Genomic DNA, 17,725 nt, shown 5'->3' on the forward strand with positions numbered 1-17,725 from the left:
CTGTCCTCTGGGAGGCCTGTGAAGGTGACTCTGACGTTCGATGTGACCGCCTCAGCATGGCAAATGAAGTGTTAGGTGGTTGCTGACAGGACACACCACCTGAGCCAGGATTGAAAGGAGGAGTCACAGCAGACGCATTGGCCAGTGTCCAGAGGCTGAATTCCAGTCGGAAGAGAAATGCACCTGCCCCAGGCCCACATCTCTATCTGCATTTACGAATGGCTACAGGGATTCCTTCGGCCAGCAAAGGAACCGGAGCTCTGACCACCTCCATTTAGAGGCCTCGCCGATGGGGGTGGGGGCTATCCTGACAGGGCAAGAGAGAGGAAATCACTGATTGTCAAAGAAGCACAAAGCAGTGGCCACTGCACAGAGGTAGGTGCCATACAGTGCTACTGTGGGAGCGAGGGACAGCTAGTGGTGACTTTGCTCTGAGCCAGTCATCACCCAGAAGGCTGGCGCGCACAGGGCTTTGGGCACAAGAGTGCCCAGGCTGCTCTAAGATGCCCCATGCTCCCGGCGCTCTGGACCAGCACAGTCACGCACCCCGTGTGGACCTTATGCATTCAAGTGGCACAATGCTGTGCCTCTTCAATCTGCAGACTCTTGTCCCTTAGTTCTGACAAATACTTTTGCATTGTTTCATTGTTAAGACTGTTCCTGCACCCTCCTTTGCACTGAATTTTCAGAAGGTCTATATTGAACCCCCCACCCTCTTTACCTCTGCCACAGCTGGTGGCCCTTGGCTGTCAGCTCTCATCTACCATTTACGTGCGACCCCATCCCCCGCCGCTGCCCCGCCCACCCTGACTGGAGAGCCTGGTGCACAGGGGGCTTGTCCACTTCACAGTGGGGCAGCAGTAGGGTAGTCAGTGATTCTGAATTGGTGGCATTGTCATTATGTTTATGTCATCTCTTTGGGTAGATCTGTTTTTCCTGAGAAAGCTCCCACAGCCTCCCTGTGCAGCCAGCTGCTGTCACCTCATGCTGGGCAGGGAAGGGGTTCACTCCGTGCCTGTGCTTGGCCCCACCCCTGCTCCTCTCCTGTTCCCTTTGCGTCACTGGCAGCTCCTAGCAGCAGAGCACACGGAGCCTGAGTTTATTTCCTGTTCGCTTTGTTAACAAGTGACTGTCGAGGTGATAAGGGAAAGAAAACACCTTTGCTACATGTCTGAGCTTGTGGTTTGGATCAACTAAATCGACGTGGTTTTGGATCAACTAAATCGACGTGCCCCTTCATCTAAGCCACTGCTCTCCAGAGTTTATTTCACATTAAGCTGCCTCACATTTTTTGAGCAAACAATATGATTTAAGTGAACATCCTTATAATTTCACCATTTTTCTTGATAAGCAACCCCAACTCTCAAACATTTGAAGCAAAGGGCATGTCAATGCTCAGGCTCCAGCAAATACAGCTGATGTGCAAGCCTTAGTACAGGTCTGAGCATGAACCTCCAGCCGGCTATTCGCCAGCCACTCTGCTGCCGGTGGGGGGACAAGTTCCTAAGAGACAAAAGAAAGGAAGGGTGACCCCCTCCACCCGCTCCCCTCCCCCAGCAAGAAGCACCACCCTAAACGTTCACTGTTTTTGTTTTATTTTGCTTTTTTAAATGTAAAACTTAAACATCCTTTCTGATTTCCCTGGAAGGAACAGGTAGCCAGTTTCAGAAGAGTCTTCAGAATTCAGCTGAACTAGTAAAATAGCACACAGTGGTGGGCTTGTAAACCCACAGAAGTCTCCCTAAACTACACAGTAGGCCTAGGTAAACTAGGTCTACCATGCAGCATGTGTCTGCTCCTCTCTGCACCCCGATTCTTGCTGTCCACAGGGACACCTGCACCCCTGTGGGGACACCTGACAGGGCGGCTGTGCCTGGCTCAGGGTTTAGTCCTGAGGAACCCACTTCACACCCACATGAACCAACATCTTCCTGCTTGACTCAGTAGTGACAAACACAATGATCTGTTCTGCCCTCTCTCCATCACTGTCTTCATTCCTTATTAGAGTCAGAATTCATCCTAGAAAAAAAGAGTTGACTTTTTAAGCCCCAAAAGACAAAATCACTTTCCCAAGACACAGGCTTGACAAATTGAATGAAACTAGTAACCTATTGCCAATACATAAATGTATTTCCTAACGATTTGCATTATCGCCATATTTTTTCTTAGTTTATTTAAACTAATGACAAAGACCCTTTCAACAGTTTCCTTAGCAGCCGTCGGAGCTATCGTATGATGAGCTAAGTGGGTGATATGTGAAATGAGTCACTCAGGGTCAGCAAAGGTCTTCTGAAGAGATCTGTATCTTCAAATTTCTTGATGCCTTTATGTGTCCTCTCACCTAATAAACACTGTTTACCACTTAGGAAAACATTCCTGTGAGGCTGTACTTTTATACCCACATCTTAGAGAGATCAAGCTGAGCTCACAGAACGGAACAACAGTGTCACAGGGCAAACGGGTGCCAGAACTGTCCTGAGTACCTACCTATGCACACACACATTACGTACAGGCTGCAGTGCCAGAGACACTGCGAATGCAAACCCGGAGCCAGTGCACGCCACCTCCTCCCCTTCAGGCATGTCCTGTGCAGCCGTCCCTCCTGTCAAGGGCACCAGATGGAAAGAGCTGACCGCATGGAGCAGCAACCGCTGAGAGCCAGGCACATGGAGGAAAGATCTGCAGAATTTCGGTTGCTCTCATTCACTTCAAGAACTCAGCTGGGAACTTGGATCCCAGACCTCCCGGCAAGTAGATTGTGCCCCTGTTCTCCCTCAGGGGTAATTATTAAGCTGGTATCCAGAAGAAGCGCAGGATCCAGGAAAAGGTGCCCTTTTGTGGGTCCTGGGAACCAGGGGAAGATGAGGGGAGGGCTGCGGGTGGGGAGCATGGGTTCCTAGTCTGCCCTTCTCTCCGCTGTCCACGGGCTGGGAGGGGAGGGGACGCTTTCCTTAGGATACGTTCTTCCCCGTCATTCTGAGATGAAGATCTTAGTTTAATTCTATGAATTTGGCACATCTCTGTCATTTTTAATCTGTCATTGCAAATACTCTCACACCCTCACACATGACATATATTTGTCATTAGTGAAAGAAATCGTATCTGTTACCGGCAGAAAGCTGCGATTTGTGTCGACGTTTCTTCTTGGGGCCACTTCTCTGCCATTGGACCTCCCTTCCCCATGGCTGTGGGAACCTGGGGGTGATGGAGGACCCCCAGCTGAGTGCTGAATTGCAAACACCTCTCCATGGGAGTGGGGTCAAGGGACAGCAAGGAAGTTCCTAAGTTCCCTTCCACCTCACATTCTGAGAAGAAACCTTCACATCACAAAGGGAATCAGTGTCCCATCCTACCTGACAGAAATAAGAGTAAAAAGCAAAAATTAACCTGGGTCCAAAGAATTCTTCAAAGGTCAAAGCCATACATAGAAGAATTTGAATCAAAGGAACCAAAATTAGGCATCTACGTGGCGGTGAACAAGTCACGCAGGACATACGATGTGCTGTCGTCACTCCAGCCCCTCTCCACTGGCAGGTTGACTGGGGCCACTAAGAGACTAACGTGCCTTCCCGACCTGTCATTACCGTGACCGACTGCAGGGCTGCAGCAGTTCTCTTACACTGACTGCTGTGGCAGCAGACGCAATGACGTGGCCCCAGGACTCTCAGTGTCTGTGGCTGGTACAGGAGCTGCCAGCTTGTCCCACGGCCTTTTAACATATACTATCCTCTCAGCTGGATATACTACAAAGCAAAGCCAGTTCAGAGGTGTTATTTTATCTTCTTAATTTCTTTACCATGATAACAAATTGCCTGAACTGAGGGAAAATTATCACCAGAAAACATAGTTAAGCCATCTAACTGTGGAACGTTAAAAATGCCCAAGAGCAAGTAGTGCAATCTCCTTTCAACATATGCTCTCAGGACAATTTAGACAAACTGTTTCAAGAACACTCATAAAATAAATTTCTAGTAAGTTAAATCAATTTTACTAAAACATTTAAAACTTGATTCCTACGACGTTTAATTAGCACAGAACGACAGGGCTCCACAGCGTGACCTCAGGAACTAAGAACAGATGAAGTATTTGGGGTATAAAACAATTTGGGTACAAAGCTACTTTTTCACCCAGAATACCTGCTACCTTGCGTTAGTACAGCTCTGGTAGCTTTGATTAGTTTTATTTAACTATAAGCACTAGTTAATACCCACATTCCAAGCTATTCCTCACACTGCCCAAGATTTCAAGCTGCTTGAGGAAACTACCTGTTCAAGAGGGTAAACAGTGCCCCCCAGAGATATCCTGACCCCTGGAATCTGGAGATGTTACTTTCTTTGGAAAATGGGTCTCTGGGCTGTGAGTAAGATAAAGCTCCTGCGATGCGGGGCCGGCCCTAGACCCTCCGGGTGGGCCCGAGGTATGCACAGGGGGGAGGACGGCAAAGGGAGGCCGGCCCCCCCCGAAGAGGCGGCGACAGGAGGACCGGGAGCAGGACAGGACAGCGCGGCGGCCACAGCCCCAGGCAGGCGGCGGCCGCAGGAGCTGGAGAGCGGGGACAGGCTCTCCCGGGAGCCCCAGAGAGTGCGGCCCTGACACGTCTTCATTCCAGGCTCTGTCCTGCAGGACTGTGTGAGAATGGATTTCTGTTGCTTAGGCCACAAAGTTTGTGGTTGTTTTCACAGCTGCAATAGGAAACTAATACACAGCACTTGATTTTTGTTCCCTCCAATCCAAATATAATTTGGAACCAAGGAGAATCTTATATGGACAGAGGCATATCTTTTAAAAAGTGTTTAAACATATTTCTTGCCTAGCTGTGTCTCCATAATGACTGTGGAGCAAGGCAAAAATTCCAATAAAAAGTATATTTTTGGTATTTAAAATGTGTATCTTAATAAATATGGTTCTTATAAATATATATCTAAGAGACAGGGGTGAGCAAAAGTAGGTAAACAGTTGTGAGTACACAAAACACAACTTATTCTTGTATTATTATTTGTGTTACAACTGTAAGCCTACTTTTGCCCACCTCTGCATATGGTTCTGGTGGCAACCACGAGAACAGAAAAGGTTTTAAATACTTAAGTAATATTTTGAATGGAATAAAGAATTAAGTTTTCTGTATCACTAAGGAAAATAATCTTTTTCTTTTTTTCCGTGTGTGTGTGTGTGTGTGTGTGTGTGTGAGAGAGAGAGAGAGAGAGAGAGAGAGAGAGAGAGAGAGATGAGGACACTTATAATCTACTCTCTTAGTAAATTCCAAGTACACAATACAGTATTATTACTTAATGCTATACATTAGAACATATCTTATTAACTGAAAATTTATACCTTTTGACGAATATCTCCACATCTTCCCACCCTGAGCCCTGGTAACTATTACTTAGAATGATTTTTTTTAAAAAATAGCCCTACCTATAAGACAATTAAAATGTTTTCCAGGTTTCCTCTAGATGCATTTCTAGAGTTTATATTTCATGTTTCCCTCATCTATTCTGGTTCTTGTCTCTCTTGGGATTCCAACTATATTTATACCAGTCCTATTCTTTCCTTATTTGGAACAATTAAGTGCAGTTTTATAAAATGTTATCTCTATTCTACTTTATATTAGGTCTCTGGATGATTTTCTCAAAGTTTAGATAAAATCTTCATTATTCTATAAAACTTATTCTGAGGGTTGAGTTCAATGCAGCATACTTTTTATGAATGACATAAGCAGAAGTGCATTTCCTCTTTTCTTTATTCTATTACAAATTCTTCATTTTAGGATAATTTCTAAATAACTAAAGTTAGAAATTTATGCATAATTCCATTAAAATGTCCCCAAAATCATTAAGAATTGAGCTTTTAAAAACTACTTTTTGCCATTGAATTTTTATAGAAGTCTGTAAAGGAGAAGTCAGCATGCTTTTGCACCATTTCCTGTCCTTGTTCCAGAGCTCATGGAAAAGAGGAAGCTTTAGATAAACCAGCTGCTGGATTTCCTAGAATAGCAAATTACTCTCGCACTCCGATTTGATGTGAGCTTGCCACACTTTTTTTTCCCCATCAGGATTTCCTCATTTTTCATAACTGCTTCCACTCTAAATTAGATTCCTACAAATAGCCTTTTGTCAAATGTGCAGTTCCATAAATACTCTCCAGTTCTTTACACCCATTCCCCTTTCATTAAAAAGTAAAAAAAAAAAAAAAAAAAAAAAAAAAATGCAACTATTTCATTGAAATTTTGCCCCCGCCCTTGCCTTGACAGAGATCGCTGCTACAGGATAAAAAACAAAGTTCTATGGACCTACTGGGGATTCTTCATGATTACTGAACTATATATGTGTTTTGGATATTAAAAATAGCAATAATGAAAAGGTCATTCATATACCTATGGTACTATAAAAATAGTATAAAAGCAATTCAAATCTCTTTTTTTTTTTTTAGTTTAAGCCATTCTCATGTCACATGTATTTTCTTATTTTTCCAAATTAGTTAATTTAATTACATTCAGATGACTATTAAGTTACTTATCCAAGAAATTTTAACAATTTTATGCACACTCTAAGCTGACCTCATTCTCTTGATTTGAGTTAAGCATGTCTGTGAGGATCTCCTTATTCTCAGAAACCAGTAAGTATTCATAATTTTGATTCTATAAACTAAGACAGTTTGGTCCTGGATGGATCTCCTCAGGGTCATTTTCCTTCTTGTTCCACATCAACCTCAGAATAAAGAAACACTGCCCTTCTGCAGAAGGTGGGCAAGTTTCCGAGGCTGCAGGAGTTTCCAGAAGATAACAGAAGTTCATCTGTGCAAATTATGATGGCACGACAATATCAATGGTACAATAAAAGCTGTGTTAAAACTTCCAGCGGCAACTTACTGTCTCTTGCCCATGCAAGTGATGAATCCCAGGCTCTTCTGTTTCACTACCTGTGAAACTTCCCTTTACACAGTTAAACAAACATCTGAGTCTGTTGAAATCTTCTAAAGGAACGACACTTGTTTCTTTTACAACTGCCCTGAGTAGAACATTAATATCCAGAATCTACAGTGAAACCTCAGCATTGAGCCTCAGGAGTCTGGATGACAGACACTAACCCTTGGTTGTTTTGACGTCCCACAAACAGTGGGGACTGTGGCAACGGCCAGTCCTGGGTATAGATTTCAATTTTGTAATTTATTAGCTCCATGAACTATCATGTCTCAGAGGCTGTATGTTCATCGGGAAAAAAAAAAAAAACCCAACAACAAAACCCTCCTCGTACGGTTATCATGAGGATCAAATGACTCAAATGTAAACATGAAAATGAAAAGTAACAAGGGTGGTTGGTCCCTGACAGTCTCAGTGAATGGGCCCCCTCTTCGTGTTCAGAAGTCACCAGATACATGTGGCTGCTAATGAGAAAGATTTTCAAACTTTAGGATGTTTTGGTGCCACAGACAGACACTAATACGAAGATTAAAAGAGCCAGTTAAACACTGCGCACAGAACTGGAGACACAGGTGTGCGTGCCGGGTTGGGGGCAGCGTCAGGGCCACACCACGGTCGGTGGGAGGGAGAGTGGGTATTTTGGGGTATGGCTACTGTAGGTTATCAGTCAAAAATTTATAAAATAACTTTTGGACTGAGAGATTCTACTTACATAATATACAGTAGTCAACCTCCATGGATTCATCAATTAATTTGTTCAATGTTTAGTGTCCACTATACAGCAAGCACTCTGGTTGGCTCTGAGGATGGAGCTGAGTGTGGGCAGGCTGAGCGTGTTCTCTGCGTCCATGGAGCTTACACTCTGATGCGTCAGTGCATAATAATAAACAAGTACTGGAGGATTTCAGAAATGGTTCACACAGGAAGCAACAAATGTGCAGCTTTGAGAGTGACTTCAGGCCTCCCACGTGCTCAAAAGGCAGAAGCTGCTAAGAGAGAGGACATTTCCATAGAATCCTGACCAAAAAGAAAGAGGCAGATGGAGTGTGAGAGGGGACATTTCAGCCAGAGAGAACAAAGAGGCCAGCGTGCTGGACAAAGGGTGATGAGGAGGAGGGGGAAGAAAAGGGCGAACAGGCCAGGCCGTGACCAGAGAAGGAGCCTGCATCTCCGCAGGTGTTCTGAGAGCCCCGAGGTCGGCAGCCACACCGTGGGCGCAGGTGTGGCACAGGAGGAGCTGGGAGAACTGCGGACCCAGAGCGGTCCAGGTAGGACTGGGCAGACGCCCTGGGCCAGGAGAGCAACGAGGAAGAGGGCGGACTCAGGTTCTGAAGACTGAGTCCGTAAAACTAACAGACAAACTGAAAGTGGGGAATGAGAGAAGGAGCACTGGGCTTTTGCCTCGATCTCCTGGGAAAGAAGCGGTGCCTGCACGGGGCCGGGGGGGCGGGGGAAGGACGTGTTCACTGGGCACCACTCGCTGGGCACTCAGGTAAAGAAACCGTCCAGGTTGTACGGAGTCCGATCTTCGGAGAAGGGCCACAGCGGAAGACCCAGATGCAGCCAGGGATTCCCATGTAAGGATGTTGGAACCAAGTTACGGTACAGAATGAACAAAAACAAACTGGATGGTCACTAATAAGTGATAAATTATGGTGCTTCCATATAACATAATGCTATTTATCCCCTAAGTTATCTTTTAAAATAATATTTAGCATAATGGAAAAAATGGGAATGTACTGGTATACTGCTAAGAGGAAAAAGGTATGAGTAATGAAACATACTTGTGTAAATATACATAAATTTTAAAAGTCAAGAATGTAAAAATATTTCAACAGTTACACTGGAGTTTTTAGTGTTAAGGTTAGAGGTGTTTTGTATTATTTTCTGTGTCTTTTTTGTATTTTCAAGAGTATAAAAATATTGAAAAATTATCATAAAAATATTGAAAAATTATCATAAAAATAAATATCATTAAAAATAGCTTATGAGTATAATAAAACAGCTAGCTTAGGAGTTACAGGAAAAAACTCAAAAAGTGGTTTAACAACATTTAATTTCCCAGCATTATTGTAAAATTATTACCAGAAATGGAAGTGTTGATATATTTTCCAATTAATATGATTATAGAGTGGTATTGTTTAATACTTTTTTGCAGAACAAAAATTTCTCCATATGTGTTTTTTCCTGTTCTCTGTATACATAAATTTTGGCCCCACAGAATTCTGCGTACAGATGCTCTCCTTCACCAACTGTACCTTTTATTATGAACAAGTGGCATAGTCCATCCATCGCTCTTAAATTTACTTGGAAAAAAGGCAATGTGACACCTACTGCAGTAGTTCCAGCACAGCTGGACCAGGGCCCTGGGGTGCTGTGTTTGCCCTCACTGGCCGGCTGGACACCACACTGGCCGTGGCCCGCTGTGTGAGAACCAGGCTGCACTGATAACAGCGGACAGTGTGGAGAAGGGACATCACGGTCATCCGAACAGTGTTCTATCAACCTGCAGTTACGGAACAAATGCAAGATTCCCTTCTCGAATATGCATCTCCTGGCCATCCAATGAAAGGTAAGAATGTAATTAATTCAGGCCCAATAAAGTGTTGGTTAGCTCCCTGCAACTGTAATGTCTTATTTACCAAGTTAAATCAATCACTGTGCTCCCTCCTTCTTAACATTCTTCTTAATTTTCCCTGGAATCTTACAAAGGAAATATTGTGCCTCAAAGCCTCAGATCCTTGTAATTTGGTGATAAAATCTGATGTAGTAGTTAAACTGCATCAGTTTAGTTTGATTAAAACAAAAGTCAGTTGTTGGCATCCAATTTAAACATTTTTTACAACAAGGAAGCAAGTAGAAAAAATATGTTCTATAATGGTATTCAAAGTCAAGGTTAAGGTCCAGGTTAAGCTGAAACTCAAGGTTTGATTTTAAATGTAAGTGTTAAAATAAGCCTCAGGCCTATATGAGAACCCCTCTCCTGGAAACACCGGGACCAGACCCCCACTGGTTATCAGTGGCTTTTTCTACAGGCCGAGCAGGACAGACCTCTCACAGGCCGTAAGACTCACAGACTTAGCGAGAGGAAGGCGAAGTGGTGGGAAAGGCTGCTCGGGGCGCACCCCGTGCGTCCAGGAAGAACCTCTCCCAGTGGTACCATGGGGAGGAAGGGATAAGTCAGAGCGACTCCGTGGAGGAGGACTAGTTAATATCTTAGATGTTTCTAGGGCACCAGTTCACTCAGCCCATATTTACTGAGCCTCCTCCAAGTGCCAAGCACAGTGATAGGTTCCATCTGGGTTACAAAGGAGAACTGGCTATTCATATGCAAGAGACACGCAGAGTCCAGTCAGGGACAGGAGCACGGACACAGGGTTCCATAAATAGAGAGTAATGACTGACTCAGGTGACTTAGAATACTACATGAGGCAAACACTGCGACGGACATTTTTAAGGATATGTAGCTATTTTTCAGGGATACTAGAAGATGAAGGCATCGTAGGCAAAGAGAGGGTACGGGCGAGGCCACTGGCCCAGGGTCACAGAAGACGGCAGCATGCTCGGGGGTTGAGGACGATGGCTGCCTTCAAATGGCAGACGGCGCGGGTGCACACGTTGGAGAACATGCTGAAATCAGAGACTGTGGGGCCTTTAATTCTTCAAATGTGTCTGTACTGTAATCTCAAGGCAAAGGGAGTGTGGCCGCAGGAGACATTTACGCAAAGAGTAAAACATTCAGATTTGTGTGTTGGAAAAAAAAAACAGTGCCAAGGAGAGTGACATAGCAGAAGAGAGTCACACTGGAGGCAAACCAGAAAACCTTTCACAGCAAAGCTCAGGCATCAGACCGCAGGGCCGAAGAGCTCCTGTGGACGAGGGATGCTCTGCAGGCTACTGGGCAAGGCATTGTCTGGATTGGTCTTGGTCACTCATTTTGGTTAGAGGAAAGGGAACTTAGAAAATGTTTCAGAAATTCTAATGGCCAACTACATGGTAGCAATTGCCATTGGCCATAACAGGGTTTACAGAATCAATGAGTAAATTGACATTTGGACTGATGAACTTGTGTTGTTGTTAGAATGCCATTAATTCATCACTTCAAACAACACTGAGAGAGGGCTGCCTTCAGAGATCACAGTACTAATTTGGCTATCAAGACAGAGACACCGAGAACCTAAGGAGTGATCTAAACTGACAGAAAAAGGAAATGAAGATTTGGGAAAATGTCTAAATTACAAAGGGCAAATTAAGATAAAAGCATGGAAGAATAGGGACCAGATTATTAATAATGGTTTTCTAACTTTTTGACTATGACTCTTCACAGGAAAAAACACATTTTACCATGTAACCTAGCTCATATATAAATGAAATAACAGCTTTAAAAATAGTTTTATTGTAGTTCATTTTAAAATGCTGGTGGCAATCTACTAAAACGACATTCTAACTGATTCATAGGTCACCTTGAAGTAGGAACAGCACTGACAGAGAACGTCAAAGAAGGGCTTTGTTTAGAAACTACTGAACAAAGAAGTCTGGGTGTCCAGAGTGTCTTCATGGAGTTGCCTTTCTCCACAACAGGCGAAGGAGTCTGAATAACAGAAGACGACTACGAATTAAGTAGCTTCTCCTTACTCTGCACAGCCCTCAGCGTCTCCTAGCCCAAAGCATGAATAAGAGGATGAGATTAAAATCCATGACATAATTACTGTTTTTGAAATTAAAAAATTTATTAACATATTCTAAGCTTGTCATTGATCTCTCAGTTAATAAGCAGGAACATCATTCAGTCCCACTAAAGTTGGCTTTCTCCCCTGCACCTGCTTTGTGTTAATTTCCCAAGGAGAGTTAATAACAAACCTGAAATAAACTAACAACCTGAAGCTCCCCATAGTAATATTTATTCTTTGCTTTAGACTTAGTGTTTTTATCTTGGAACTTACTTTATGTGCCTCCTCCTTATGGAAGCCTCTGACATTACTATAATCTGTTTAATGAATTTTTAACAGGCTTATATTGGGAGTAGCAGGCACCGAAATGCATCTTTAATTACTGTATTTTGTTACAGTGCTACACTTGGCAGGGTGCTGGTACTAAGGGTGGGGATCCACTGATAATTACTTACTTTGTCATCGATTTTTACTTTGGCAGAAATGTTTTTATTTTGCCCCTCACGAAGCAGCAGGAAAAGGCACAACTAACTCTGTAGTTGCTTCATGCTCCTCCACACTCTGGCCTCAGCCCCACAGTCAGAGAGAGTCGTTAGACATGATCATTTGACTACACTTTTTAATCTCGATTTTTTTAAGGGTTAAATTCAAAAGGATGATCAAGAATGACTATAAAATCTTTTGTGCATGGAGCACTGATTTTTACACTGATGGCATGAAAGTTGAGTGACCTTGATTGGGGAAAGTCATCAAAACCATGTGTTCAGATAACCTCAGATTTGGGTAGTTTTAAAACATGAACCTGTGTTTATGAAAAGGAAATATTTTTTAAATGAATGTATCATTTCAATGGTTTTCCTCTCTCTCAAGGGGAATAGGCTACTCTGACATGGCGATCTAACAGATGAGGACACAGAGAGAAGGCAGCCGTCTGGAAGCAAACCACCCCCCGCCCCCGGCCCCGCAGCAGACCAGCTGCTGCCCGGACCCGGGCCTTCCCCACCTCCAGAACTGTGAGGACCACGTTTCTGTGGTTTAAAATCTACTCCGTCCAGGATGCTCCACCAGCCCCAGAGAACAGACAGAAATGTAAACCAATTATTGTATAAGATGAGAATGTAGTCTATCACAGAGACACAGTACAGAGGTGAAAAAAGAAGCAGCCATCCGTTTTAAAAGCAGGATGAAGGAAGTCTTCACAGGTGGCAGAGGCTGTAAGGTGAGTTTGGAAGGCCGGATCAGAGTTGGATGGTGAGGGCCAGCTGGCAGGAGGAGGCCGCTCTCGGGGAGAGAGCCGCTGCCCAAAGAGGAGGGAAGGCTGAATGCAGCGTCTGGCGTGGACGCCCGATCTGCCTCCACCGCCCGCCACCCTCCTGCAGGCACTCACAATTATGGCCTCATCGGGCCCGTCCGCTCCTGAGGTCCCACTGATGAAGACTTCATCTGTCTCTGTCTCCAAAAAACTGGGAACCTCAGTTCGGAACACCCCGCGTCTCCTCCAAATGGCACTGACAGTGAGCCATGTGCTCCTTTTCCTTTTCAGAGCTACTGTTCTCTGAGGCATTAGACGGACATCTGACCACATCAGACTCCTTTAGAAGGAGACTTCTAAATCCACAAATAATTTTTAAAATAAACATCACAAATAAATCATGACATTAAAATTCGCAGGGAGACATGTGAACACATCTGTGTAGCAGGGAAGGCTTCCCAACACCATGACTCTGTTCTCTCTTCTCATAACATCCTAAATCCTGCTATGAGACTTTAAAATGTGAATGCTGACCACATAGAAGGACTGCAAATACAGAAGGAAGGCCCTGGCACACTGGGCAAAGTAAGCACCAGGTCATCTCTCCCTCGCCAGGCCCCCCACCCTGTGCACGGTGAGTGGGCTCCTTCCTGGGAGAGAACCCGCAAACTCTTCCCCTCCGAAGCCCCTCCATCACCATGTCTGCCCCCGTCAGGAAACTCTACTGAGGCTAAAGCTATTGCAGAAATAAGCAACAAGAAGAATAAAAGGGAATGTGTAAAGCTGTATTCAATACTACTATAATCTGAATTAGAAACCCGGCAGATGAAATCTGTATGTGAAACACTCCCTGAGGCTGACCTGCATCCTGGAGAGGAGACACGGTGGTTGTCTCAGAGGGTCTGTGAGTAACCGCAGGGGAGGGACTTGGCACCGGAGCCAAGCAGGCAGTTGGGCGCAGGCAGTTGCTCCTGCCCAGATTATGGCTGCACGTTATCAGTATTTCCCACCTTGGGAGCCAATTATAACCCACTTGAAAAACATCGCCTGTTACAGCCACTGAATCCAGGAAATACAAGCTCAAAGGACAATACCTGCGTTTATTCATCACAAGAAGGAGTAAGAAATCTGGTCAAACTACAAGATTCTGAAAGCACGGTCCAGCCCTTCCTCTCAACCACTTTATAAGACATTCCACATTCCCACTTTTTGCTTTCTCTCCAGAAAAATAAAGTCACTTTAAAGATGGCACAGCTCTAACTTTAGAAACTGGTAATATTCTTCCATAGTCCAAAAAACAGCCAATAAGTTTTTACTATTTTTATTTTTTAAATTGGGATGCCACATTTCAGTTATGTTTGCATTTTATAATTTGATTTAAATTATTTGTCTTTTTTAAAATTGTGGATCTAACAAAACAACCCTTAAAATTGAGCATATTTCTAAAAGTATCTTAAATATAATGTATGGCAAGGACATGTCCATAATCAGAGAATCTCGCATTTATGTTCCTTTACAATGATGTTTGATAATAACTTGCGATTATATCTTCACAGCTCCCAGTGAAGGTGATAGCCACCATTTCTTGACAGATGCTGTGTTAAGCCGCCCTCACAAAAGCAGTATGGAGTATATTTTAATTATTTCTATTTTATTTCTCAGAAACTGAGACTTCCAAAGTTTCCACCATGAATTGATTAATGATTTTGAACCTAGGGCTTTCCAATTCCAAAACCTGCAATTGTCACCATAATCCCAACTCATTCGGTGGATAACTACCAATCCTTGTTACTCACCAAGCATCACACAGGGTGCCCAAACATTTGACCGTATGAACTCATGCGATCCACACAAGCCTTACTATTAGACCTGTTGTACAGATGAGCCAGCTAAGGCACAGAGATGTTAAATAACCAGCCCAACAGGACAAAGCTGGATAATGATACATTGGTTTGCAGCCCCAGAGAGTGTGACTCTAGACAACCTCATCTCCATACTTAAGGATTATGATACAAATCAGCAAGTAAATAAAAGTTGCCTATTAAGGTTTTTCTTTCACTTATATGCAAATATTTTATTCATATAATAAAACACTGATAATCATATTTCTGGAAAAGAATTTAAAAACAGGTTCTGTTGCATTGGCCTAGTTATATAACAAATTGTTTAAATTTAGTGGAAAAGTCTTTCTCAATATTACTAAATATATTTGTTAAGATTTCAATTTTAGTCTTTTATTTTAAACATGGAGCTATATTCCGTTAGCTAAATAGAATGGTCGTATGAGGTGTTAAGAGATTTCAGTTAACAAAGAAGTTAAATAAATTAATATCTGATCAAACTTTTATATTGTTTCTTTAGTATCCTGAAATTAAACTCTACATAAAAAGCATTTACTGCATCTTGTCTCCGCTAAAAATCTAATGAGAAACTACATATCCTGAAACTCAGAAGCAGAAACAGAATTCTTATGGTTGGGGGGGACTGATACATACAATAAACATGTGTTTATTCATATTTCATGCAAACATAAGTGTCTCAAATATAAGAAATTAATGAGTCATTTATTAAAATTAAGTATCATTTTATCATTTATCTAAGTGAATAATATACAAAATATTAGACTGTATTAATGAATTTAAAAATAAAATTAAGGTCAAACTTTTTACCAGTTCTCTACCTGTAATATTAGTCAGTCATAGATAACTCCACCTATTTTTGTGGGGTTTATAGTTAACTAATAGTTTCACAATACCATCTCATTTGATCTGTAAAGTAATCTTATGGACTAGATAAACTAGAAATTCTTCCACTCATTTTACAGATGGGAAAACAAAGGCCTAGAAATTTAAAGGGTCAGTCAGATGATAAATGTTCGAGCCAAACTTAAAATTAAAGTCTCTGACACTGAGTATAATTTCATTTTAAAAAATTATTTATTTGTTTTTAGAGAGAGGGGAAGTGAGGGAGAAAGAAAAGAAATATTAATGTGTGGTTACCTCTTAGGTGCCCCCTACTGGGGACTTGGCCTACAACCTCAGCATGTGCCCTGCCTGGGAATCAATCTGGCGATCCTTTGGTTCGGAGACTCTAGCACTCAATCCACTGAGCCACACCAGCCAGGGCAAGCACTGAGTATAATTTCCTTTTATTTACACTATAAACATCATGCATCAATTACCATATGCTATTTGCGTAATTGAAAGCATATCAGATGCCCTGTTGGGTAAACCTACAATAGTGATTGAACTGGTTCAAAACATTAAATGAAGGAAAACTTTTAAGCTTCCATTGCCAGATTTGTGTGAACTAAAAAGCTAAAAGAAACTTTCCAGTGACTTTTTTATTTAGTTAAAAGGAAGGTAAAAATCTATACTTATAAATCCTGCCTATATGGATACATACAGGGTGGGGCAAAAGTAGGTTTACAGGTATTTATATGGAAAATAATACAACAATAATAAATAAGAATCAGATGTTTCACATACTCACAATTGTAAACATACCTTTTCCCCTCCATATATGTACGAATGCGTATAAGTATTTATAAAAAATAATACATCCTAATCTGTTCTTGTATTTTGTTCCTGTTTGCTCAATAAACAAGACAATCTGTCCATATTTTATAGCTGCAACACAAACACATGTATTTGGTACATTTTTCCTTATCAACACAGACTCTTAAAATCTTGCTCTATAACCACGTGCATGATATTGAGTAAAAGCACCTACTAGCGAAGAGCCTTAGCGGGGAGCATCGTGGTGAGAACGGGCACAACTCCGCCAGTCCGCAGTCCACTGAGCCCTCACAAGCGGAAGCTGCACCATCACTGCGCGGACCTACAGACACACACACGATAGTCAGTCAATAAATATCACTGCAGAGCATTTGCACTAGCGCATTCTTCCAACCTGTGGTGTTGGAAGAAAAGTCTGCTTGAGAAGCAATCCAATGGAAGGGTCTTCATGACGCCCCTTTGTTCTCCACGCAGTGAGCAGCAGGGCAGTGGGGATGCACCACGGAGCCTGTAATGACGGCTGATTAAGACATCATAAACTTAATGGTAAACTCGGTAACATTCCTGGAAGGTCATCATTTATGCAAAAAGAAACAAAGCAAACAAAAAATGCAAATTCAATATCCTCTGATATGGAATGTTGTTTTGAGCCTCTGTGCTGAACTCGATCATATGCTTGTGTATGAAATTTCATTTGGTCCCCAAAACAAAGCTGGGACACATTGTAGGCCCTCACTTCTTCAAGACACGCTGCGGGGCGCGGGGTCAGGGGCCCGGCTCTGAGCTCCGGGCCACCTTTCCGCGCTCGCCACTTGGTGTGTCAGAGCACACCCTCCTGCGCGCGAGCGCGGGGGCTCCATACGCCTTGATGGCAGGCGGCAGAGTAGCGTGTCCCCTGGAAGACAACGGCACTCTACACGGCTTTGTACAGAATATAAAGTGGGGTCTCATTTTGGAATACAGTGCCTCACACATGTAAATATTAAATATTTGCTGAGTAAATGAATGACTAAAGAACAATAACATAAGTAGGAATTGGCATATATTTTTGTCTCATCACACTTTTGTTTCATCCACCCTATCACTTCCCAAAGTTACCTTCCTGATTGCCACACAGTCTCATGAGGAAAATGTAGAAAAATCATGAGATTCAGGAATGTTCATTCAAGAATTACAAACTAATGAGGAGTCAGTTTAGTTCAATTGGAGAGGTTCCTGAGAACAGCAAAGGTTCAATAACAAAGCAATTGTCTAGAGAAACAGGAATAAACCGACTCTTACACTTCTAGACTTGGTATTAGCTTTCTAACAGAATGGATCCCTCCCCTGTGTGAGCTCCCACACACATGGCTGCACACGCACAGGA

At 42.8% G+C, this 17,725-nt stretch overlaps 1 protein-coding gene across 1 annotated transcript in view; it reads right to left on the bottom strand.

Moving 5' to 3' along the window:
* The window catches only part of CHRM3 (cholinergic receptor muscarinic 3), a 327,469-nt gene extending 310,796 nt beyond the window's left edge, over nt 1-16,673 (bottom strand). The window contains exon 1 of the mRNA XM_054584660.1: nt 16,574-16,673. The gene's annotated coding sequence lies outside the window, so the exon portion shown is untranslated. The remainder of the gene's footprint in view (nt 1-16,573) is intronic.
* Between the last annotated feature and the right edge of the window lie 1,052 nt (nt 16,674-17,725).

This window comes from Pteronotus mesoamericanus, unplaced genomic scaffold, assembly GCF_021234165.1.
Source record: "Pteronotus mesoamericanus isolate MK-2021 breed Mesoamerican mustached bat unplaced genomic scaffold, CSHL_Meso_final contig_120, whole genome shotgun sequence".
In the NCBI taxonomy this organism is placed as follows: Eukaryota; Metazoa; Chordata; class Mammalia; order Chiroptera; family Mormoopidae; genus Pteronotus; species Pteronotus mesoamericanus.